This window comes from Bombina bombina, chromosome 3, assembly GCF_027579735.1.
Source record: "Bombina bombina isolate aBomBom1 chromosome 3, aBomBom1.pri, whole genome shotgun sequence".
Taxonomy (NCBI): Eukaryota; Metazoa; Chordata; class Amphibia; order Anura; family Bombinatoridae; genus Bombina; species Bombina bombina.
In genome coordinates this window covers 477266595-477290952 of record NC_069501.1, presented here as the reverse complement: position 1 = coordinate 477290952, position 24358 = coordinate 477266595, and the positions used below count along the sequence as shown (strand labels likewise).

The following is a 24358-nucleotide window of genomic DNA, read 5'->3' as shown; positions in this document are numbered from 1 at the left end:
TATGAAGGGACTTAATAAAGTAGAAGCTGAAAGCATTTATGTATATTAACTAGAGCACAGATGAAATAATCAGCTCACTCATCAGCTGACTATTTCACCTGTTCACTAGTTAAGATGTAATGAATATCTGGTCTGTTGAGAATCCTGAAGACTGGAGTTGTGAAACACTGATATAAGCAAAAAGATATACTTTATTTCTGTCACATAATGTCATCATGTGGGCAGCTTCTTTATATATGGAACTCTCTTTCATTGTGGCCCCTCCAGCATGTATCTGAATCCATTTATTCAGTTTAAAGAGGCATTAAACTGCTAGGTACAACTACAGCAGCATAGCTACTACTCACCAAGCTATTATTATTCCTCTTGTACCTGGATCTCTCTTCAATGACATTATTTTATTTTAATCCTTTATAACTGCTGGTTAGTAAATCTCTGCATCTTTAAACTGGGCACTGCCATTTTGGTTTTAAAAATTCTTGCACCCCATGACAGAAGCAGTGCTCATTCACAGATCAGCGATATTGTTGTGTTCTTGGCTAGCCATGTTGTTCACTTCAGTTCAGCTTGCACAATAAAGAATTGCTTACTTGCTCTATATTATTTCTGAGGGTTTTTTTTATATATATATATATATATATATATATATATATATATATATATAGTATATATATAATTAGCATACATAAAGAGAGTTGCTGTACCAGGAACGAACAACAGCTCAGTAGCTTGTTCTATGGTGAGTTACCACATAGGAGCAGCCTCTTTGACTCCTTGCCCAATGTGCTTAGGGGAATATGGTATTGTATTGTATTGGGAATATGGTAAGTTATTATCTGTGAAAAGCACAATTGGGGTAAAAGAGGGTGCTCCTAGGTGGTAGCTTGCCATGGAACAAGTAGAAAGTTCAAGCTGCAGCAGCACTGAATAAAAAGATTTTTATTTATGCCAATAAAAAGTTACAACGTTTCGGACCAACTGTCCTTAATCATGTATAAAATCACACTGACACATACAGGCTTAAAATACCCTTAACCCCTCCCATTCAATTATAATACACACCTGTGATAATCTATCTACATCAGTTAACTCCACCTAGTGTTCACACACCTCTTTTCTTAAAGATTCTCATATAACTTCACCGTTGTTTTATCATTGTGTGTACACAACATAGACATTCTAAATCAGATACCTATATTTTTTGTTAACCCTCAGAATTTTTTAGACCTTTTTTAAGCCTTTACCTCTTATAAAAAGGGACAGTAATCAGAAAATACTCCAATCCATTTCTCTATTCATACCTCCTGGCCACATAGTACCTAATGTATAGATCCAAAACAATTCTTTTTGCTGAAGTTTTTTCTCTCTGTTGCCCCCCCCCTCCTGGGTTTCTCTACATGATCTATAATCTGAAATCTAATTTGACTCAGACTATGCCCAGCTGTCAAAAAATGGTGAGCCACAGGTGCATCTACATCCCCTGTTCTTATGCTACTCTTGTGCTGGTTCAACCTCTCGCGCACCTTACGGGTGGTCTCTCCTACATAACCCCACCCACATAGGCATTTGATTAGATACACAGCATATTCTGTGTTACAGGTGAAATAACCTCTAATCAAAAATTTCTTGCCAGTACGTGGGTGGCAAAATGTGGAGCCCCGCACCATATTGTTACAGTTAGTACAATTTAGGCAGGGAAAGCAACCATTGTTTTTTTTGTCAATATATCTCTGCATTTTCGTTTTACCGGGTCCTATATCTGCCCTAACAAGGGTATCCTTAAGATTTTTACCCCTCCTGTATGCAGGCATTGGCGGTACTTGAAATTCCTTCACTTTAGGGTTACATTCACTTAGTACACTCCAGTGCTTTCTTATAATCCCTTGTATTTTATCACTAAGGGGAGAAAAATTACTCACAAATACCATTCTATCTGTTTGGTCTTTTTCTTTATTATTTTGTTGTTCTAACAACTTAGCTCTCGGAATGTCTAGAGCACTATTTATGCCCTCCTGTATCATTTTAGATGGATATCCTCTCTTTGTGAATGCACTCCCTATCTCACTAAGTCTCTCCAGTGCCAGACTCTCGTCCGATACTATGCGTCTTACACGCAGAAACTGGCTCTTTGGTAGAGATCTAGTGAGAGTGGGAGGATGTGCACTACTGTAGTGTAATAGATTGTTACAATCTGTTTCCTTTCTATACAGATCTACTGACAATAAAGTCCCAGACTTGTAAACTTTGGTATCTAGAAAGTTAATGCTTTCTTCACTATGGACAAGTTTAAATTTAATATTAAGGGTAGCGCTATTCAAATCCTTAAAGAACTGTTCCAGGGTCCCAATGTCGCCCAACCACACACCGAACACATCATCTATATAGCGCCACCATGTGGCGCCATATAGAATAAATAAAGGGTGGCTATACACCACATGCTCTTCAAACACATTCATGAAAATGTTCGCGTATGTGGGAGCGACATTGGAACCCATGGCTGTGCCCTGAAGTTGCAGAAAATAGTCATCTTGGAAAAGGAAGTAATTACACCACAGTACAATGCCTAGCAGTTCAACAATAAAATTTCTCTGCATCTCTAAGTGAGATGCAGAGAAATTTTATTGTTGAACTGCTAGGCATTGTACTGCAGTGTAATTACTTCCTTTTCCAAGATGACTATTTTCTGCAACTTCAGGGCACAGCCATGGGTTCCAATGTCGCTCCCACATACGCGAACATTTTCATGAATGTGTTTGAAGAGCATGTGGTGTATAGCCACCCTTTATTTATTCTATATGGCGCCACATGGTGGCGCTATATAGATGATGTGTTCGGTGTGTGGTTGGGCGACATTGGGACCCTGGAACAGTTCTTTAAGGATTTGAATAGCGCTACCCTTAATATTAAATTTAAACTTGTCCATAGTGAAGAAAGCATTAACTTTCTAGATACCAAAGTTTAAAAGTCTGGGACTTTATTGTCAGTAGATCTGTATAGAAAGGAAACAGATTGTAACAATCTATTACACTACAGTAGTGCACATCATCCCACTCTCACTAGATCTCTACCAAAGAGCCAGTTTCTGCGTGTAAGACGCATAGTATCGGACGAGAGTCTGGCACTGGAGAGACTTAGTGAGATAGGGAGTGCATTCACAAAGAGAGGCTATCCATCTAAAATGATACAGGAGGGCATAAATAGTGCTCTAGACATTCCGAGAGCTAAGTTGTTAGAACAACAAAATAATAAAGAAAAAGACCAAACAGATAGAATGGTATTTGTGAGTAATTTTTCTCCCCTTAGTGATAAAATACAAGGGATTATAAGAAAGCACTGGAGTGTACTAAGTGAATGTAACCCTAAAGTGAAGGAATTTCAAGTACCGCCAATGCCTGCATACAGGAGGGGTAAAAATCTTAAGGATACCCTTGTTAGGGCAGATATAGGACCCGGTAAAACGAAAATGCAGAGATATATTGACAAAAAAAACAATGGTTGCTTTCCCTGCCTAAATTGTACTAACTGTAACAATATGGTGCGGGGCTCCACATTTTGCCACCCACGTACTGGCAAGAAATTTTTGATTAGAGGTTATTTCACCTGTAACACAGAATATTCTGTGTATCTAATCAAATGCCCATGTGGGTGGGGTTATGTAGGAGAGACCACCCGTAAGGTGCGCGAGAGGTTGAACCAGCACAAGAGTAGCATAAGAACAGGGGATGTAGATGCACCTGTGGCTCACCATTTTTTGACAGCTGGGCATAGTCTGAGTCAAATTAGATTTCAGATTATAGATCATGTAGAGAAACCCAGGAGGGGGGACAACAGAGAGAAAAAACTTCAGCAAAAAGAATTGTTTTGGATCTATACATTAGGTACTATGTGGCCAGGAGGTATGAATAGAGAAATGGATTGGAGTATTTTCTGATTACTGTCCCTTTTTATAAGAGGTAAAGGCTTAAAAAAGGTCTAAAAAATTCTGAGGGTTAACAAAAAATATAGGTATCTGATTTAGAATGTCTATGTTGTGTACACACAATGATAAAACAACTGTGAAGTTATATGAGAATCTTTAAGAAAAGAGGTGTGTGAACACTAGGTGGAGTTAACTGATGTAGATAGATTATCACAGGTGTGTATTATAATTGAATGGGAGGGGTTAAGGGTATTTTAAGCCTGTATGTGTCAGTGTGATTTTATACATGATTAAGGACAGTTGGTCCGAAACGTTGTAACTTTTTATTGGCATAAATAAAAATCTTTTTATTCAGTGCTGCTGCAGCTTGAACTTTCTACTTATTTTTGGGTTTTTTGGTATGGACCCTTGCAGTTTGCACGGATAAATAACCTCAAAAACAGAGTGCTGAACAGTAATCTGCTGTTGGAATCGCCATGGAACAAGCTACTGAGCTGTTGTTTGTTCTTAGCAGAGCGTTTCTCTTTCTGTATGCATTTGAATTATAACCCTGGAGAAGTCTCCATAAGGGTGATGGGGGAAACCAGATTCTTTCTGGATGCATATATATATATATATATATATATATATATATATATATATATATATATGTATATATAATATATTTTTATATATATATATATTTATGTGTTATGTAACTTGTAAACTGTAAATTCACTGCTAAAATGTGTGCAAGGTGAGGCTATCAAAAGTCTGGCAACATCGCTGACATGAAAAAACACTGCTTCTGTCACGGGATGCAACAATACCATTATTAGATTTGTTGTTTTAGCAAAGTTTTAGTGATCATCCATATTTCTTTCTTTCTTAAGATATGGTGAGTCCACGGAATCATCAATTACTAGTGGGAATATCACTCTTGGCCAGCAGGAGGAGGCAAAGAGCACTACAGCAAAGCTGCTATATATGTAATTTCCCTTACCCATAACCTCCAGTCATTCTCTTTGCCTTCGGTGCAAGGAGGAGGTGAAGTTTTATACATTTTACACTTTTGCCTCAGCTGAGGCTTCTTTTGGGAGAAGGGTTCTTCAAGCGGTGGTGCCTTCTGTTTAGGTCTACCTGTCTTGTCCCTCCCTTATCATCTGTGTCCTCTAGCTTGGGTATTGATTCCCACTAGTAATTGATGATTTCGTGGACTCACCATTATAATTTCTTTCTAATGACACAGTGAGTCCACAGATCATCAGTAATTACTATTAAGAATATCACTCCTGGCCAGCAGGAGGAGGCAAAGTGCACCACAGCAAAGCTGTGTATCACTTCTCTTCCCACAACCCCCAGTCATTCTCTTTGCCTGCGTTGCAAGGAGGTGGTAAAGTTGAGGTGTCTGAAAGAAGTTTCTTCAATCAAGAGTTTATTATTTTGAAAGATAAAAGAAGACAAGAGCGCAAAGGAGCCTCTCTAAGAGTAAAAGTATTTACTGAGCAAATGTTTCAGCGCAAATATAAAAATACACGTACACAATTTAAAATCAAATAAACAGTGTGTGATTATATCACCGTGAGTTTCTCCCCAAACAAACACGATATCAGTCTTTGCAGGTTCCAAGAAGCTGTAACTGCTTCCAGATTTCACCGCCCGCCAAACAGCTGATTGTGGGTTTGCAAGTGAGGAGAAACACGTTTTAACCTCAACGCGTTTCTTCTGGTATCCACCAGACTTTTTCCTCTTGAAGGAAGGAGTCAACAGAGACCCTTCATCTACAGAGAGCTGCAACCTTACACGTCTGTATACATTACGGCATTGGCGACAGGATCATTCAGATTGGTGGAAATTACACAGCCCTCGTCCTACGCTCCAACCATTTGTGGTTACAATCTGCAATATATATTGCTTTTAAAGGTCGGTGATTACACTTTCATACCTTGAGACTTAGCCGGCCTTTCGGACGCGGGCTACAAGATCTGTGACTCAATTTTTTGTGTATATCTTTTATACCTTATGTGGACTGGGTATACTTTTTTCATTCTACCAGGCTGAATTATTGAGGTCATTTTACATTTTTATTTATCACGATACCTTGTGTATTGCATAGGGAAGCGCTTGTGTTTTATTTTCTGTTTTTATTATTTTGAAGCAGAGCAGGTTTGCTCTGTCTTCCTGGGAGTTTTTAGCCGCAGTCCACGTCAGTCTCTTCAGTAGAGCAGTGGTGGCTTTTAAGCATCTGGGAACTTGTGGGGTATAATCCTCACTGCGCCTCCCAAACTGTTGTTGCTGCCCTATCTTGGAAGCCTGATTAGGATTATTCAGTCTTCCTTTTTTCTACAGGTCCATGTGAGGGAAGAGGCCCTCTCAAACCAGGTGAGCTGCCCTGCTGCCGGGCAGATGTAAATTCAGGTATTTTAATTTCTGGGGACTCAGGAATACATGGCACTTTAACAGTTAAGTGGGACAAGGAATACTAGTAATCCTATTTAGGGTTAATATGATTGAGGTAGGCAGTGGATGCAGGCACTGGGGACTAATTTCTTTTATTGTGGCTCATTTCTCTTGTAAGGTGTATCCAGTCCACGGATCATCCATTACTTGTGGGATATTCTCCTTCCCAACAGGAAGTTGCAAGAGGATCACCCACAGCAAAGCTGCTATATAGCTCCTCCCCTAACTGCCATATCCAGTCATTCTCTTGCAACTCTCAACATAGCTGGAGGTAGTAAGAGGAAAGTGGTGTAATATAGTTAGTTTTTTCTTCAATCAAGAGTTTATTGTTTTTAAATGGTACCGGAGTTGTACTATTTTATCTCAGGCAGCATTTAGAAGAAGAATCTGCCTGCGTTTTCTATGATCTTAGCAGAAGTAACTAAGATCCACTGCTGTTCTCACATATGTATGAGGAGTGAGGTAACTTCAGAGGGAGATTAGCGTGCAGGGTATCCTGCAATAAGGTATGTGCAGTTTTAAGTTTTTCTAGGGATGGAATTGCTAGAAAATGCTGCTGATACCGGATTAATGTAAGTTAAGCCTAAATACAGTGATTTAATAGCGACTAGTATCACGCTTGCTATCAGAGGTATATACTCTGATTAATGTGCAATATAAAACGTTTGCTGGCATGTTTAATCGTTTTTATACATGCTTTGGTGATAAAACTTATTGGGGCCTAGTTTTTTCCACATGGCTGGCTTGATTTTTGCCTAGAAACAGTTTCCTGAGGCTTTCCACTGTTGTAATATGAGTGGGAGGGGCCTATTTTAGCGCTTTTTTGCACAGTTAAAATTACAGACAGAGACATTCAGCTTCCCTCAGCAGTCCCCTGCATGCTATAGGACATCTCTGAAGGGCTCAAAAGGCTTCAAAAGTCGTGTATTGAGGAAGGTAAAGCCACAGTGGAGCTGTGGCAGTTGTTATGACTGTTTAAAAAAACGTATTTTTCGTTTTGTTAATCTGTTTTTTGTATAAAGGGGTTAATCATCCATTTGCAAGTGGGTGCAATGCTCTGCTAACTTGTTACATACACTGTAAAAATTTCGTTAGTTTAACTGCCTTTTTTCACTGTTATTTCAAATTTTGGCAAAATTTGTTTCTCTTAAAGGCACAGTAACGTTTTGTTTTTTTGTTTTGTTTTTTATATTGCTTGTTAACTTGATTTAAAGTGTTTTCCAAGCTTGCTAGTCTCATTGCTAGTCTGTATAAACATGTCTGACATAGAGGAAACTCCTTGTTCATTATGTTTATTTTATTTAAACATGTTTTTTTATTGAGGTTATTGACACAACATCAGCAAATAAACAAGTTACATAGGTGTTCAGAAACATTCTTTCAAACTATGACATTACTTAGGAGTGCAAAACTATGCTATAATCACATTTGTCATGAGAAAACCGAAAGCACCATCTCTATATTCATCTGTAACAGGCAAAACTGAAACCTCATTTTCTACTTTATAGTATTTTCCTCTCCTAATAAAAAAAGTCACTTTTGGACTCCTGTCATCTAAAGTGATGTATAGAGGAAATAGAGTGATAAAGATTGTCTCTCATGAACCTATGGCAAATTAGAATAGAAATTTTCAACTGATATAAGCTTCTGAAACATTTAGGAATATTCAAGCTACGTCTTCGAACTTTGTTATGTTTCAGAACATTCTAAATATCTTGACAAACTGCAAGATTTTGCTATTAAAGAAGGGAAATAGGGTGCGGTATGTGCTAGAGAAACCGCGTATTAAACCCTCCTAAAAAAGGAGGTTTATTATGTGGGGTGGGGGGTAGGAGGTGGTAAAATATACAGGAGAAGCCGATAAAACATCTGAGTAATTTCTAGATATGTCAATCAATTACATCTATAAGAGATTGCAATTGGGTCAGCTCCTGTAGTTGGTTGCTTGACCGAGATAGATGAGGGCCCATTATGTCTCTGTGTAAGGCCTTATAAGCATGTAAATGGCTATGTGGAAAGTAGAGATAAATTAACTCTAACCTAGAATAATATTGCATTAAGGATATTACAAGTGAGTAGGCCTGAAATAATGGTAATGTTAATGCAGGGCCAGCCTGCGTCAGAAGCGTATCACAGGTCTTGAAGTAAAATTATGCCTCACAGGATAGCTATGCCCAAAGTATCGTCAGAAAAAAGGACATCCCGAAGAGACTGAGATCACAGCATAGGATAGGTATTAGTTAGTAGTACGGATACAGCTCTCCTGTATATATATACAAATATAAATAGTAATGATAGCACAGGAGTATGTCATGGTTGCACAACATATGCAGATAGGTAATCGAGACCAAATCTATAACTTTAGCACAGAGTAAACAGTTAGAACATTATTTATGTACAATAACAGGCATTGTGGCGAGAGGATATATCTAAGACTAATCTATAGAACCGTATATTAGATGGGCACAATCATCACACCGCCCCAGCCGCTGGCAGCGAGAAGACATGCACACAATCTTCCTCCAAGCACAATGCCCATACATGAAGCATGGGGATCTGTAAACTTAGAAGAATTATGTGATGAAATGTTTAAATTCTGGGAATCTCACCATATATGCAAACAATGAGGAGTCTGTACATGTAATGTAATAAAATAAGTACTTAGAGGGATGATAATAAGCTAGCCCCATTCAAGCATAGAATATTGTAGCTCCACACTTGGGGCTTTTACTGTGGAACTCGCTGTTGTTCATACACAATCCAGCTGTCTTTATAGCACATTAGGCAACACCTGAGTAATATATTCAACTTGTAGTGAGCTGCTGCTTTGCAATGAGATAATTCAACTTTGATGGACAGTACTGGATTAGAATCCTACAAATGGACTGATACAACAATGAGCTTAACTTCTGTTATGGGTAGGTGATGTTACTATAGTATATGATATCTAGAAACAAAGAAATAGAATGGCGCATAGCATGTAAGAAGCAGCTTTAAATGAAATGGTATCAGCATAGATATAATTATCACACCTCAGTGGGAAGGTGGCCCTAGAAATAACATATGGGGGATTTCAGAGTATACTGTAAAGTAAGGGTTAACATATTGTATATAAATATAAAGATATAAGCACTTAAAATAGTGAAGAGAAGAGGAGTAATAAACAGTTCCAAAGTAATATTCATTAAAGTTACCCCACACCAGTGGCTACAGATATATAACAGTCTCATAGCCTGTAAACCAAACATCAGAAAGTATTGTCATCATAACGGACTCTGATATTTATAGTCAGGTAGCTTGAAGCAGAACCAGTTAAAGGGCAGTCAATCTTGACGAAATTTGTTAATCATCTTTTTTATTTAGCCTGCTTCAAAATAGTTCAAAGAGAGCTTGCGACCAGATAATATATCTTCACTTTGTAGGTACCTTACTTCAAAGCCCTCTAGTATCAGAGCGCTGGAACCCCAACGCAGAACAAACTTATCCCATGCGAGTGTAGCTGTCAGAGTTCGCCCAGCACCACCATCACCAGGCTGGGGAGAACCATCTCAAACATGGCTGCCACTTACGGAAACTGCGCAGGTTGCGCCCAAAGGTGAGTTCGGTGGCGAGGTCAGGACCCTCTTGAGGCATGTCGGATCCACTGCCGATCTGGAAGCATGCTCTACAGCTGGGCAATCCCCTTGACTAACACCGCAAATCAGTTCGTCACTGCAGCGGTAAGTATACGCAACCTCTTGCTGTAGAAGATAAACATGGCTGCCACAACTTTCAGGGGTCGACATTGTAGCGCAACTACTTTGATAGATAGTTGAGATATTAGTGTTCATAGTATGAGCAACAGGGGGATTAGCTGGCCGTTTGGGATTGATCTCCTCCACTCCTGTGTGAACACAGCACTTAAGCAGAGCCCGGTCCAGATTGTCGAAGTGATTTTGTAGGAGCTGCGTCACAGCTGGCCACCAGTTATCCCAGGCCTCCATTGTATCTTAGCTTCTGGATAGTCAAAAGTAGTTATTCAAGAGCTCCCAACGCCACCAATAGTGCTACCCTCGACAGGGTCCCCTTTTGATGCAATAAAGTTTGCTTTAGGTATTGATAGGTATTAGTTATAGCATATAAGATACAGGAGCCCTCAGCATACACGTCTGGTCTCCTCAATAGCTGGCTCCGCCCCCCTTGTTCATTATGTTTAAAAGCCATGGTGGAACCCCATAGGAGAATGTGTACTAAATGTATTGATTTCACTTTAAACAATAAAGATCAGCTGTTATCTTTAAAAGAATTATCACCAGAGGATTCTGACGAGGGGGAAGTTATGCCGACTAACTCTCCCCACGTGTCGGACCCTTTGACTCCCGCTCAAGGGACTCACGCTAAAATGGCGTCAAGTACATCAAAGACGCCCATAGCGATTACTTTGCAGGACATGGCGGCAATCATGGATAATACCCTGTCAGCGGTATTAGCCAGACTGCCTGAATTCAGAGGAAAGCGCGATAGCTCTGGGGTTAGACGTAATACAGAGCGCGCAGATGCTTTAAGGCCCATGTCTGATACTGCGTCACAATATGCAGAAGCTGAGGAAGGAGAGCTTCAGTCTGTGGGTGACATTTCTGATTCGGGGAAACCTGATTCAGATATTTCTACTTTTAAATTTAAGCTTGAGAACCTCCGTGTATTGCTTGGGGAGGTATTAGCTGCTCTGAATGACTGTGACACAATTGCAGTGCCAGAGAAATTGTGTAGACTGGATAAATACTATGCAGTGCCGGTGTGTACTGATGTTTTTCCAATTCCTAAAAGGTTTACAGAAATTATTAATAAGGAGTGGGATAGACCCGGTGTGCCGTTTTCCCCCCCTCCTATTTTTAGAAAAATGTTTCCAATAGACGCCACCACACGGGACTTATGGCAGACGGTTCCTAAGGTGGAGGGAGCAGTTTCTACTTTAGCAAAGCGTACCACTATCCCTGTCGAGGACAGTTGTGCTTTTTCAGATCCAATGGATAAAAAATTAGAAGGTTACCTTAAGAAAATGTTTATTCAACAAGGTTTTATCCTGCAGCCCCTTGCATGCATTGCGCCTGTCACTGCTGCTGCTGCGGCGTTCTGGTTTGAGTCTCTGGAAGAGGCCTTTCAGACAGCTACTCCATTGACTGAAATACTTGACAAGCTTAGAACACTTAAGCTAGCTAATTCTTTTGTTTCTGATGCCATTGTTCATTTGACTAAACTAACGGCTAAGAATTCTGGATTCGCCATCCAGGCGCGTAGGGCGCTATGGCTTAAATCTTGGTCAGCTGACGTGACTTCAAAGTCTAAATTACTTAACATTCCCTTCAAGGGGCAGACCCTATTCGGGCCTGGTTTGAAGGAAATTATTGCTGACATTACTGGAGGTAAGGGTCATACCCTTCCTCAGGACAGGGCCAAATCAAGGGCCAAACAGTCTAATTTTCGTGCCTTTCGAAATTTCAAGGCAGGTGCAGCATCAACTTCCTCTGCTACAAAACAAGAGGGAACTTTTGCTCAATCCAAGCCGGGCTGGAAACCTAACCAGTCCTGGAACAAAGCAAGCAGGCCAGAAAGCCTGCTGCTGCCTCTAAGACAGCATGAAAGAACGGCCCCCTAACCGGTAACGGATCTAGTAGGGGGCAGACTTTCTCTCTTCGCCCAGGCGTGGGCAAGAGATGTTCAGGATCCCTGGGCATTGGAGATCATATCTCAGGGATATATTCTGGACTTCAAAGCTTCCCCTCCTCAAGGGAGATTTCACCTTTCGAGATTATCTGTAAACCAGATAAAGAAAGAGGCATTCTTACGCTGTGTGCAAGACCTCCTAGTTATGGGAGTGATCTGTCCAGTTCCACAGACAGAACAGGGACAGGGCTTTTATTCAAATCTGTTTGTGGTTCCCAAAAAAGAGGGAACCTTCAGACCCATTTTGGATCTAAAGATCTTAAACAAATTCCTCAGAGTTCCATCATTCAAAATGGAAACTATTCGGACCATCCTACCTATGATCCAGGAGGGTCAGTACATGACCACAGTGGATTTGAAGGATGCTTACCTTCGCATACCGATTCACAAGGATCATCATCGGTTCCTAAGGTTTGCCTTTCTGGACAGGCATTACCAATTTGTGGCTTTTCCCTTCGGGTTAGCTACAGCTCCAAGAATCTTTACAAAGGTTCTGGGATCGCTTCTGGCGGTCCTAAGACCGCGAGGTATATCAGTGGCCCCTTATCTGGACGACATCCTGATACAGGCGTCAAGCTTTCAGATTGCCAAGTCACATACGGACATAGTTCTGGCATTTCTCAGGTCACATGGGTGGAAGGTGAACGAGGAAAAGAGTTCTCTATCCCCACTCACAAGAGTCTCCTTCCTAGGGACTCTGATAGATTCTGTAGAAATGAAGATTTACCTGACAGAATCCAGGTTATCAAAGCTTCTAAAATTTTGCCGTGTTCTTCATTCTATTCCGCGCCCTTCGGTGGCTCAGTGTATGGAAGTAATCGGCTTGATGGACATAGTGCCATTTGCGCGCCTACATCTCAGACCGCTGCAACTATGCATGCTCAGACAGTGGAATGGGGATTACACAGATTTGTCCCCTCTGCTAAATCTGGATCAAGAGACCAGAGATTCTCTTCTCTGGTGGCTATCTCGGGTCCATCTGTCCAAAGGTATGACCTTTCGCAGGCCAGATTGGACAATTGTAACAACAGATGCCAGCCTTCTAGGTTGGGGTGCAGTCTGGAATTCCCTGAAGGCTCAGGGATCGAGGACTCAGGAGGAGAAACTCCTCCCAATAAATATTCTGGAGTTAAGAGCAATATTCAATGCTCTTCTAGCTTGGCCTCAGTTAGCAACCCTGAGGTTCATCAGATTTCAGTCGGACAACATCACGACTGTAGCTTACATCAACCATCAAGGGGGAACCAGGAGTTCCCTAGCGATGTTAGAAGTCTCCAAGATAATTCGCTGGGCAGAGACTCACTCTTGCCACCTATCAGCAATCCATATCCCAGGTGTAGAGAACTGGGAGGCGGATTTTCTAAGTCGTCAGACTTTTCATCCGGGGGAGTGGGAACTCCATCCGGAGGTGTTTGCTCAATTGGTTCATCGTTGGGGCAAACCAGAACTGGATCTCATGGCGTCTCGCCAGAACGCCAAGCTTCCTTGTTACGGATCCAGGTCCAGGGACCCAGAAGCGGCACTGATAGATGCTCTAGCAGCGCCTTGGTTCTTCAACCTGGCTTATGTGTTTCCACCGTTCCCTCTGCTCCCTCGACTGATTGCCAAAATCAAACAGGAGAGAGCATCAGTGATCTTGATAGCGCCTGCGTGGCCACGCAGGACCTGGTATGCAGACCTAGTGGACATGTCATCCTTTCCACCATGGACCCTGCCTCTGAGACAAGACCTTCTACTACAAGGTCCTTTCAATCATCCGAATCTAATTTCTCTGAGACTGACTGCATGGAGATTGAACGCTTGATTTTATCAAAGCGTGGCTTCTCCGAGTCAGTCATTGATACCCTTATACAGGCACGAAAGCCTGTTACCAGGAAAATCTACCATAAGATATGGCGTAAATACCTTTATTGGTGTGAATCCAAGAATTACTCATGTAGTAAATTTAGGATTCCTAGGATATTGTCCTTTCTCCAAGAGGGTTTGGAAAAAGGATTATCAGCTAGTTCTTTAAAGGGACAGATTTCTGCTCTGTCTATTCTTTTTCACAAGCGTCTGGCAGAAGTTCCAGACGTTCAAGCTTTTTGTCAGGCTTTGGTTAGAATTAAGCCTGTGTTTAAACCTGTTGCTCCCCCATGGAGCTTAAACTTGGTTCTTAAAGTTCTTCAAGGGGTTCCGTTTGAACCCCTTCATTCCATTGATATTAAACTTTTATCTTGGAAAGTTCTGTTTTTGATGGCTATTTCCTCGGCTCGGAGAGTCTCTGAGTTATCTGCCTTACAATGTGATTCTCCTTATCTGATTTTCCATTCAGATAAAGTAGTTCTGCGTACAAAACCTGGGTTTTTACCTAAGGTAGTTTCTAACAAGAATATCAATCAAGAGATTGTTGTTCCATCATTGTGTCCTAATCCTTCTTCAAAGAAGGAACGTCTTTTACATAATCTGGACGTGGTCCGTGCTTTGAAGTTTTACTTACAAGCTACTAAAGATTTTCGCCAAACATCTACACTGTTTGTTGTTTACTCTGGACAGAGGAGAGGTCAAAAAGCTTCGGCAACCTCTCTTTCTTTTTGGCTTCGGAGCGTAATACGCTTAGCCTATGAGACTGCTGGACAGCAGCCCCCTGAAAGAATTACAGCTCATTCTACTAGATCTGTGGCTTCCACCTGGGCCTTTAAGAATGAGGCTTCTGTTGAACAGATTTGCAAGGCGGCGACTTGGTCTTCGCTTCATACCTTTTCAAAATTTTACAAATTTGATACTTTTGCTTCCTCGGAGGCTATTTTTGGGAGAAAGGTTCTACAGGCAGTGGTTCTTTCCATTTAAGCCAGCCTTGTCCCTCCCTTCATCCGTGTACTTTAGCTTTGGTATTGGTATCCCACAAGTAATGGATGATCCGTGGACTGGATACACCTTACAAGAGAAAACATAATTTATGCTTACCTGATAAATTTATTTCTCTTGTGGTGTATCCAGTCCACGGCCCGCCCTGTCCTTTTAAGGCAGGTCTAAGTTTTAATTTAAACTACAGTCTCCACTACACCCTATGGTTTCTCCTTTCTCGGCTTGTTTCGGTCGAATGACTGGATATGGCAGTTAGGGGAGGAGCTATATAGCAGCTCTGCTGTGGGTGATCCTCTTGCAACTTCCTGTTGGGAAGGAGAATATCCCACAAGTAATGGATGATCCGTGGACTGGATACACCACAAGAGAAATAAATTTATCAGGTAAGCATAAATTATGTTTTTTTATTCCGGGTAAATGTGTGTACAGTTTTATAAACATACAAGTAAGCATGTGTTTTACATTATGGAGAACATGATATGTCAATAGCTCTCCAGTGTGAGAAGTCTGTCCCCGGCTTTACAGTAATGGTGGCCGGGTTCCTGCCTGGGTACGCCCACTATTAGGAAGGCGGACTTTTCTGAGGCTGAAAGTTAGTTTGCGCGCCTTCCGGTTTCTCTTCTTTGGGAGTTCCGGATCGGAGTAACATTGCAGCGCCGCTGAGATCGCCTGTATGTTTGTGATTGCGGCTCTAGGAAGTCCGGATCGTGTATAGATCCTTAATCCGGTTGCCGGCAGGACAGGTAGGCACCTCAGCAAAGAGTGCTGAGGTTAAGAGTCTGCCTGAGGTTTTTTATTGTGCTGTTGCTGCATTTAAAAATAACGATTACGTTTAAAATTTAAAGTGACAGTAAATTTTTTTAAGAAAAGATTTTGAAGTAAATTAAAGCAGTTTTTCCTTTAATTTGTTGGGTTATTGGGTAAGATGGACCAAGAGGCCCTGCAGAACGTTACATGTAGATTGTGTTTTGATTCCAATGTGGAACCACCAATCCCTTTTTGTCCCTCTTGTATTGAAAGAACATTACATTACAGGGATAGACTTTTTGATTCTGAGCCACCATTAACTAAAACGGATTCTGTTCAGGGGTCTCCTGTTCGAAAGATGCCGCAGCTTTCTCCTCAAGTGTCCCAAACCTCGTCCACACATGCAGTGCCCTGCACTTCCTCTCACACTCCGGTTGGAGTTACTTTGCAAGACATTGCTACCCACATATCTTCTGCGGTAACTGATACGCTGTCTGCTTTTCCCATGCTGTAAGGAAAGCGCAAGAGGAAATCTAAGGAATCAGTGAGTAAGGCTTCTGACACAGTTGTGGCTATTCCCAATGTTCCCTCCCAGAAGTCTGAGGAGGAAGATACTTCGGTAGCATCTTAGGGTGACATCTCAGACTCAGACAGTGTAATTCCTTCTTCTGATGCTGAAGTTGTATCCTTCAGGTTTAAGCTGGAACACCTCCGTTTGTTACTTAAAGGGACAGTCTGCCATAGAATTGTTATCATTTTAAAAGATAGATAATCTGTTTATTACCCATTCCCCAGTTTTGCATAACCAACACAGTTATATTAATGTACTTTTTACCTCTGTGATTACCTTGTATCTAGGAACCTTCTTCCAGCCTCCTGATCACATGACTGTGACTGTTTATTATCTATTGTCTTAAATTTAGCATTGTTTTGTGCTAAATCTTAAATAATCCCCTGTGTCTGAACACAGTATTATCTATTTTTGCACACGTGTACTTTCTGTCTCTTTGTGTTGAAAATAGATTTAAAAAGTATGTGATAAGAGGCAGCCCTCAAAGGCTTAGAAATTAGCATATAAGCCTACCTATGTTTAGTTTAAACTAAGAATACCAAGAGAAAAAAGCTAATTTGATGATAAAAGTAAATTGGAAAGTTGATTAAAATTACAAGTCCTATCTGAATAATGAAAGTTTAATTTATACTAGACTGTCCCTTTAAGGAGGTTTTGACTACCTTGGACGACTCCGACATGACTGTCATGGTCAATCCTAAGAAGTCTAATAAGCTAAACAAATACTTTAATGTACCTTCCGCGGTGGAAGTTTTTCCTGTACCAGACCGGGCTACAGAGATTATTGCTCGGGAAAGGGAGAGACCTGGTATCCCTTTTTCTCCATCCCCAATTTTTAAGAAGATGTTTCTAATAGCTGACTCTATAAAGGAGTCTTGGCAGACAGTCCCCAAGGTGGAAGGGGCAATATCTACGTTGGCTAAGAGAACCAATATCCCCATAGAGGATAGCTGTTCTTTTAAAGATCCTATGGATAAGAAGTTGGAGGGTTTACTTAAAAGGGTATATGTACACCAGGGTTTACAATGGCAACCTGCGGTGTGTTCTGCTACCGTCACCAGCATGGCAGCATACTGGTTTGATGCGTTGTCTGATTGGATTCAGACTGATACTCCCCTTGAAGAGATCCAGGATAGGATCAAGGCTCTTAAATTGGCCAATTCCTTTATTACGGATGCTTCCCTATTAGTTATTTAGTTGTGAGCAAATATTTCTGGCTTTGCCATACTGGCCAGCAGAGCTTTATGGTTGAAGTCCTGGTCTGCGGATGTGTCATCTAAGTCTAAGCTGTTGGCGATTCCCTACAAGGCTAAGACCTTGTTTGGGCCGGGCTTGGCTGAAATTATTTCAGACATTACGGGAAGAAAGGGTTATTTCCTCCCTCAGGATAAGAGGAATAAGCAGAAAGGGCGTCAGAGTAATTTTCGTTCCTTTATAAACTTTAAAGGTAAGCCTTCCTCTCCCTCTTCCATGCAGGAACAGTCCGAGCCTTCCTGGAAGTCTAATCAGTCTTGGAACAAGGGGAAGCAATCTAAGAAGCCCGTTAATGACTCAAAGTCAGCATGAAGGGTCTGTCCCCGATCCGGGAGCGGATCTTGTGGGGGCAGACTTTCCTTCTTCGCTCAGACCTGGGTTCGGGATCCCTGGGCGGTGGACATCGTGTCCCAGGGATACAAACTAGAGTTCAAGACCTTTCCTCCCAGAGGCAGGTTTCTACTCTCAAAATTATCTTTTGACCAGATAAAGAGAGAGGCGTTCTTAAACTATGTCTGGGACCTTTCCAACCTGAGAGTGATAGTTCCTGTTCCAGTGCAGGAACAGGGTCTGGGATTCTACTCCAATTTGTTCATGGTTCCCAAAAAAGAGGGAACTTTCAGACCGATTTTTAGACCTCAAGAGTCTAAACAAGTTCCTCAGAGTACCGTCATTCAAGAGGGAAACTATTTGTTCCATTCTCCCCATGGTTCAATAGGGTCAATTCATGACAACAGTAGATTTAAAGGATGTGTACCTGCATGTTCCCATCCACAGGGATCATCACAAGTTTCTGAGGTTCGCGTTTCTAGAGACACTTTCAGTTTGTGACTCTTCAATTTGGCCTTGCCACAGCTCCCAGAATTTTCTCAAAGGTCCTGGGAGCACTGTTGGCAGTGCTCCGGTAGCGGGGCATTGCAGTGGCGCCTTATCTGGATGACATTCTTGTTCAGGCGCCATCTTTTCAACAAGCAAACTCCCACACAGAGAAGTTGTTATCTTTTCTGCTCTCTCACTGATGGAAGATGAATTTGGGAAAGAGTTTCTTGATTCCAGCTACAAGGGTAGTGATCTTGGGAACCATAATAGATTCCTTATCAATGAAAATATTTCTGACAGAGGTCAGAAGAACAAAGCTCTTCAACACTTGCCTTGCCCTTCAGTCCTCTGCTCAGCCGTCAGTGGCCCAATGTGTGGAGGTAATTGGTCTGATGGTAGCTGCCATGGACATCATTCCGTTTCCTCGGTTCCATCTCAGGCCTCTGCAGTTATGCATGCTCAAACAATAGAACGGGGATTATGCAGACCTGTCTCCAAGATTAGAACTGGATCAGGCTACAAGAGATTCTCTTCCTTGGTGGTTGTCTCAGGAACATCTCTTCCAGGGAACCTGCTTCCGCAGACCTACCTGGGTGATTGTGACCACGGATGCCAGCCTGCTTGAATGGGGAGCAGTCTGGGGCTCGCCAAAGGCTCAGGGGATATGGACTCGGGAGGAGTTAGTTCTCCCCATAAACATCCTAGAGCTGAGGGCAATCTTCAATGCTCTTCTGGCCTGGCCTCAGTTAGCTTCAGCCCGGTTTATCAGGTTCCAGTCGGACAACATAACTTCAGTGGCTTACATCAATCATCAGGGAGGAACTCGGAGTTCCTTGGCCATGACAGAGGTAACCAAGATTATTCATTGGGCGGAGACCCCCAACTGCTGTCTATCTGCAATCCACATTCCAGGAGTGGACAACTGGGAAGCAGATTTTTTGAGCAGACAGACCTTTCACCCGGGTGAGTGGGAACTCCATCTGGAGATGTTTTCCAACTTGATTCTCAAATGGGGACAGCCGGAGCTGGATCTCATGGCATCTCGACAGAATGCCAAGCTCCCGAAGTATGGATCGAGGTCAAGGGATCCTCAGGCTGTACTGATAGATGCTTTGGCGGTCCCTTGGAATTTCAGTCTAGCATACCTATTTCCTCTATTCGCTCTCCTTCCACGGGTCATTGCTCGAATTAAACAGGAGAAGGCGTCAGTGATCCTCATTGCACCAGCGTGGCCACGCAGGATCTGGTATGTAGACCTAGTGGAGATGTCTTCTTTTCCACCTTGGAGACTTCCACTGAGGAAGGACCTTCTACTTCAAGGGCCCTTCCTTCATCCAAATTTTGTTTCTCTGAAGCTGACTGCTTGGAGATTGAACACTTAATTCTATCTAAGCGCGGGTTTTCGGAGTCGGTCATTGAGACCTTGATTCAGGCTCGTAAGCCTGTGACTAGAAAGATTTACCACAAGATATGGCGCAGATATCTGTTCTGGTGTGAATCCAAGGGGTTCTCGTGGAGTAGAGTCAGAATTCCTAGAATTTTGTCCTTTCTCCAGGAAGGCCTGGAGAAGGGTTTGATAATAATGAGAGTGAGGGAAAAAGAAGGCTGAGTACACTATAAGCCGGATGTCAATGTCATTACACCATTATCAAAAGGATTTAGTTATTATATAATTCTAATAACTAGGGGTCCTCAGGGATAAGCTTTGTCTTTCCCGTTATTTTAACTGCTCACCCTCGTTGCTCCGAAAGTTACATTTACTTAATATTTCCAGCAGCATATTTATAATTGTACAACTAATTTTAACTAGCCCTCAGATTGTAAGGGCTTAGCCATATATTCTTTGCACTATATATGCTGCTTTTTAGACTAGTACTTAAATATTAATCCTTATTACCTAAATGGATTGATAATGCCACCGGGGGTGATGTGTTTTTAATTTTTCCTGCCTATGCTATTGTATGTGGTATAATTCAATAAAAATGAATGTATGAATGTTTAATATAAAACAATTTCTTTTTGGTATGATTGCATTTTGGGCTCAGTTATAATTTAACATACACAGATTTGAGTTTTCTATTTTTGTAAATCCTTTACAATTACTTTGTTAGTTCTGGAGAAGGGTTTGTCTGCGAGTACTTTGAAGGGTCAAATATCGGCTTTATTTATTTTGTTGCATAAATGTCTGGCGGATGTGCCAGATGCGCAATCCTTCTGTCAGGCCTTAGTTAGAATCAGGCCTGTGTTCAAACCTGTTACTCCTCCCTGTAGTCTTAACCTTGTTCTTAAAGTTCTTCAGCAGGCTCCGTTTGAGCCTATGCATGCCTTAGATATTAAGATGTTATCTTGGAAAGTTTTGTTTCTTGTTGCAATTTCTTCTGCTCGTAGAGTCTCTGAACTCTTGGCGTTGCAGTATGAATCCCCTTACCTTATTTTTCATTTGGATAAGGTAGTTCTGCGTACTAAGTTAGGTTTCCTTCCTAAAGTGGTTTCGGATAGGAACATTAATCAAGAAATCGTTGTTCCTTCTTTGTGTCCTAACCCTTCTTCTCATAAAGAGCATTTCCTGCACAATCTAGATGTGGTGCGTGCGTTGAAATACTATTTACAGGCGACTAAGGATTTTCGCCAGTCTTCTGCTTTGTTTGTCGTTTTCTCTGCTGAGGCTTCTTTTGGGAGAAAGGTTCTTCAAGCAGTGGTACCTTCTGTTTAGGATTCCTGTCTTGTCCCTCCCTTATCATCTGTGTCCTCTAGCTTGGGTATTGATTCCCAATAGTAATTACTGATGATCCGTGGACTCACCGTGTCATTAGAAAGAATACTAAATTTATGCTTACCTGATAAATTTCTTTCTTTCTTGACACGGTGAGTCCACGGCCCGCCCTGTATTTTCAGACAGGTTTTTTTTTGTCATATAATCCTCAGGCACCTCTGTAACTTGTGTTGCTTCCTTTCTCTCCTTTTCCTTCGGTCGAATGACTGGGGGTTGTGGGAAGGGAAGTGATACTTAAAGTGACACTAAACCCAACATTTTTCTTTCATGATTCAGATCGAGAATACAATTTTAAACAACATTCCAATTTACTTCTATAGTCTAATTTGCTTAATTTTCTAGATATCCTTTGATGAAGAAATAGCAATGCACATGGGTGAGCCAATCACACGCGGCATCTATGTGCAGCCACCAATCAGCAACTACTGAGCCTATCTAGATATGTTTTGCAGCAAAGAATATCAAGAGAATGAAGCAAATTAGATAACAGAAGTAAATTAGAAAGTTGTTAAAAATTGCATGCTCTTTCTAAACCATGAAAGAAAAAATCTGGGTTTCATGTCCCTTTAACAGCTTTGCTGTGGTGCTCTTTGCCTCCCCCTGCTGGCCAGGAGTGATATTCCCAATAGTAATTACTGATGATCCGTGGACTCACTGTGTCAAGAAAGAAATACGTTTATCATGTAAGCATAAATTTTGTTTTATGCTTACCTGATAAATGTATTTATTTCCGGATATAGTGAGTCCACGGCCCACCCTTTCTTTAAGACAGTTATTTTTTCTAAAATCTCAGGCACCTCTACACTTTTGTATTATCTTCTTTTTCCATTTTTCCTTCGGCCGAATGAATGGAGGTTATGGGTAAGGGAAGTGACATATATAGCAGCTTTGCTGTAGTGCTCTTTGCCTCCTCCTGCTGGCCAGGAGTGATATTCCCACTAGTAATTGATGATTCCATGGACTCACCATATCCGGAAATAAATAAATTTATCAGGTAAGCATACATTATGTTTTTTTGATCTCTTTATTAGGATACAAACAGAAAATGCAGGAAATATGTATACAAAATATATTTAAAAAAACACTTTTCATAAGAAAATGGCTTCTTCAGGCAAAGTCAATATTTAGTGTGACCTCCTTTGGCACTAAGCACATTTTGAACTCTTTTGGGGAGACTGTTCTGACGTTTTCTGAAATAATCTTCAGGTATATTATACCAGGCTTCTTTCAGCACTTCCCAGAGTTCTTCTTTAGATTTAGGTTGTCTTTTAATTCTTTCTTTGTCCAAGTGATCCCATACTGTCTTTATAATATTCAGGTCTGGACTCTGAGGAGGCCACTCCATGACTGTCAGTGTTTTATCAGCTGTTTTTCTCTCAAATATGATTTCACTGCATTAGCAGTGTGCTTGGGATTGTTATCATTCTGAAAAATAAAACCATCCCAATATGGCTTTTTCTAGAAGGAATGGCATGATGAATTAATACCTGTCTGTACTTTTTGCATTCCCCATACTCTTGTACACATAGTAATGAGCATTTTTGGTTGCAGAACATTTTTATTTTGAGAAAGGGAGGAAGCTGACACCCAAAATGTCCCTTCTCTTCCCCAGGTTGGTCCCACAATAGAATCATTCTTATTATAGAAGTAGCTACCATCTGTACACATAGGAATAGGGACAATAGTAACATTATGCTATCTGCTACCATCATTAGCCATTAGTATGGGAACATTCACTGATCGTTTTAGATTTATATTTGTAGGATTGTTTGTGCACACATTTTTTTTAAAATAAAAGTACATATTATTAAGTATACTTTACAGGATGTTTATACATTTGCCTAAACATTTATAAAAAAAGAAAATGCAGATGTTTAAAAGGAGTATGCATAGTCCTGTAAATATATATTTTTCTGAACACAGTTTGCACCCAATTGGAATTTAACATAACATTTATGTAACCTAATGTAACATCTCTACATTTCCAATTGAAAGTACGTCCATTATGTATTTTTATTCATTTGTATTTTTATTTTTACTTATCTATCCATTGTAATAGCCAATGCACTGTTGAATGTCATAAGCATTGTTTTCTATTATATCATCTATTAGAATTAACCCCCACCTGTGTTCTCCAGAGGTACACTCCCCTAGAGGGAGGAATCAAGTTACCGATTGGTTGCTTACCTGTATTATTACACACCTGGAGTACCAGGTACCTATCTCTGATGAAGCGCATGTGTTCATGTGCGAAATGCGTCAGCTATAGGTGCTTCCTAGACCTACTGTTAACAGCTTGACTAAAACCTACCATTGCACTGGCACCCTGGCTCCGGTACTCGTCTTTTTCTCCTTGTTTGTACTTCATCAAATGCAGCCCCAAACCAAGACAAGACCCTCCACCATGTTTCACTGAAGGCTGCAAGCACTCATTCTTCCATCTCTCTCCCTCTCTTCTTCTAACATATTGTCGACGATTGGACCCAAAAATGTCAAACTTGGATTCCTCACTCGATTCCAATCTTTGTGATCTTTAGCATATCTTAGTCTTTTCACCCTGTTCCCGTTCCAAAAAAGTGGTTTCTTGGCTGCTACCCTTCCACAAAGACCATTCCTGATCAAGCTTCTTCAGACTGTAGAATGGTAAACTTGGCATCCCTATGAGGCTGCCAGATGCTGAGCCAGGTCCTTGCTGGACTTCTTCTGGTCTCTCAAAGAAGAAACTCTGACAAACTTCTCATCAGATTTTGAAAGTTTTCCAGTCCTTTTTTGGTCCTTTACCTCTCCTGATTCTTGACATTTATTTATAGCTTGAATACCACATCTTGAGTATCCAGTTTGTTTGCAGATTTGTCTTTGAGAGTGGCCTTGCTGATGCAAAAGTATGACTTTATGTCTGTCACATTCTGTGATCTTTGGCATTTTGAATGGAATGATGTGATTGAAAGTTGGTCTTATTAGCAAGCTTACAATGTATTAAACTCATACCAAATGTGTATGTAATGCTCAAGCATGTCTTGTACAAACCTGGTGTAATAGACCTTTTCACAGCAGTGATTTTGACATGAAATAGTAGGAGAAATACAGTGTTAGCAATGACATTAATTAGGGTTCCATTCCATTTAGGTTTACGAGAGCCAGGTTCCTGCTACTGGTCAAGTATAAGGGGAGGTCACACTAAATACTTGCCACTTTAGCCTATAAAAGCATTTTTTTTTGTTTTTTTTCGGGGGGGGGGGGGGTTTATGCTGCATACAAATATCGTGTGTTTTTCTAATTGTATTCA

The 24358-nt window shown here is 41.0% G+C and overlaps 1 protein-coding gene across 1 annotated transcript in view; it reads left to right on the top strand.

Annotated features, from left to right (window-relative positions):
- The window catches only part of SMPD2 (sphingomyelin phosphodiesterase 2), a 120708-nt gene that overhangs the window by 94510 nt on the left and 1840 nt on the right, over positions 1-24358 (top strand). The gene's annotated exons all lie outside the window — the stretch shown is intronic.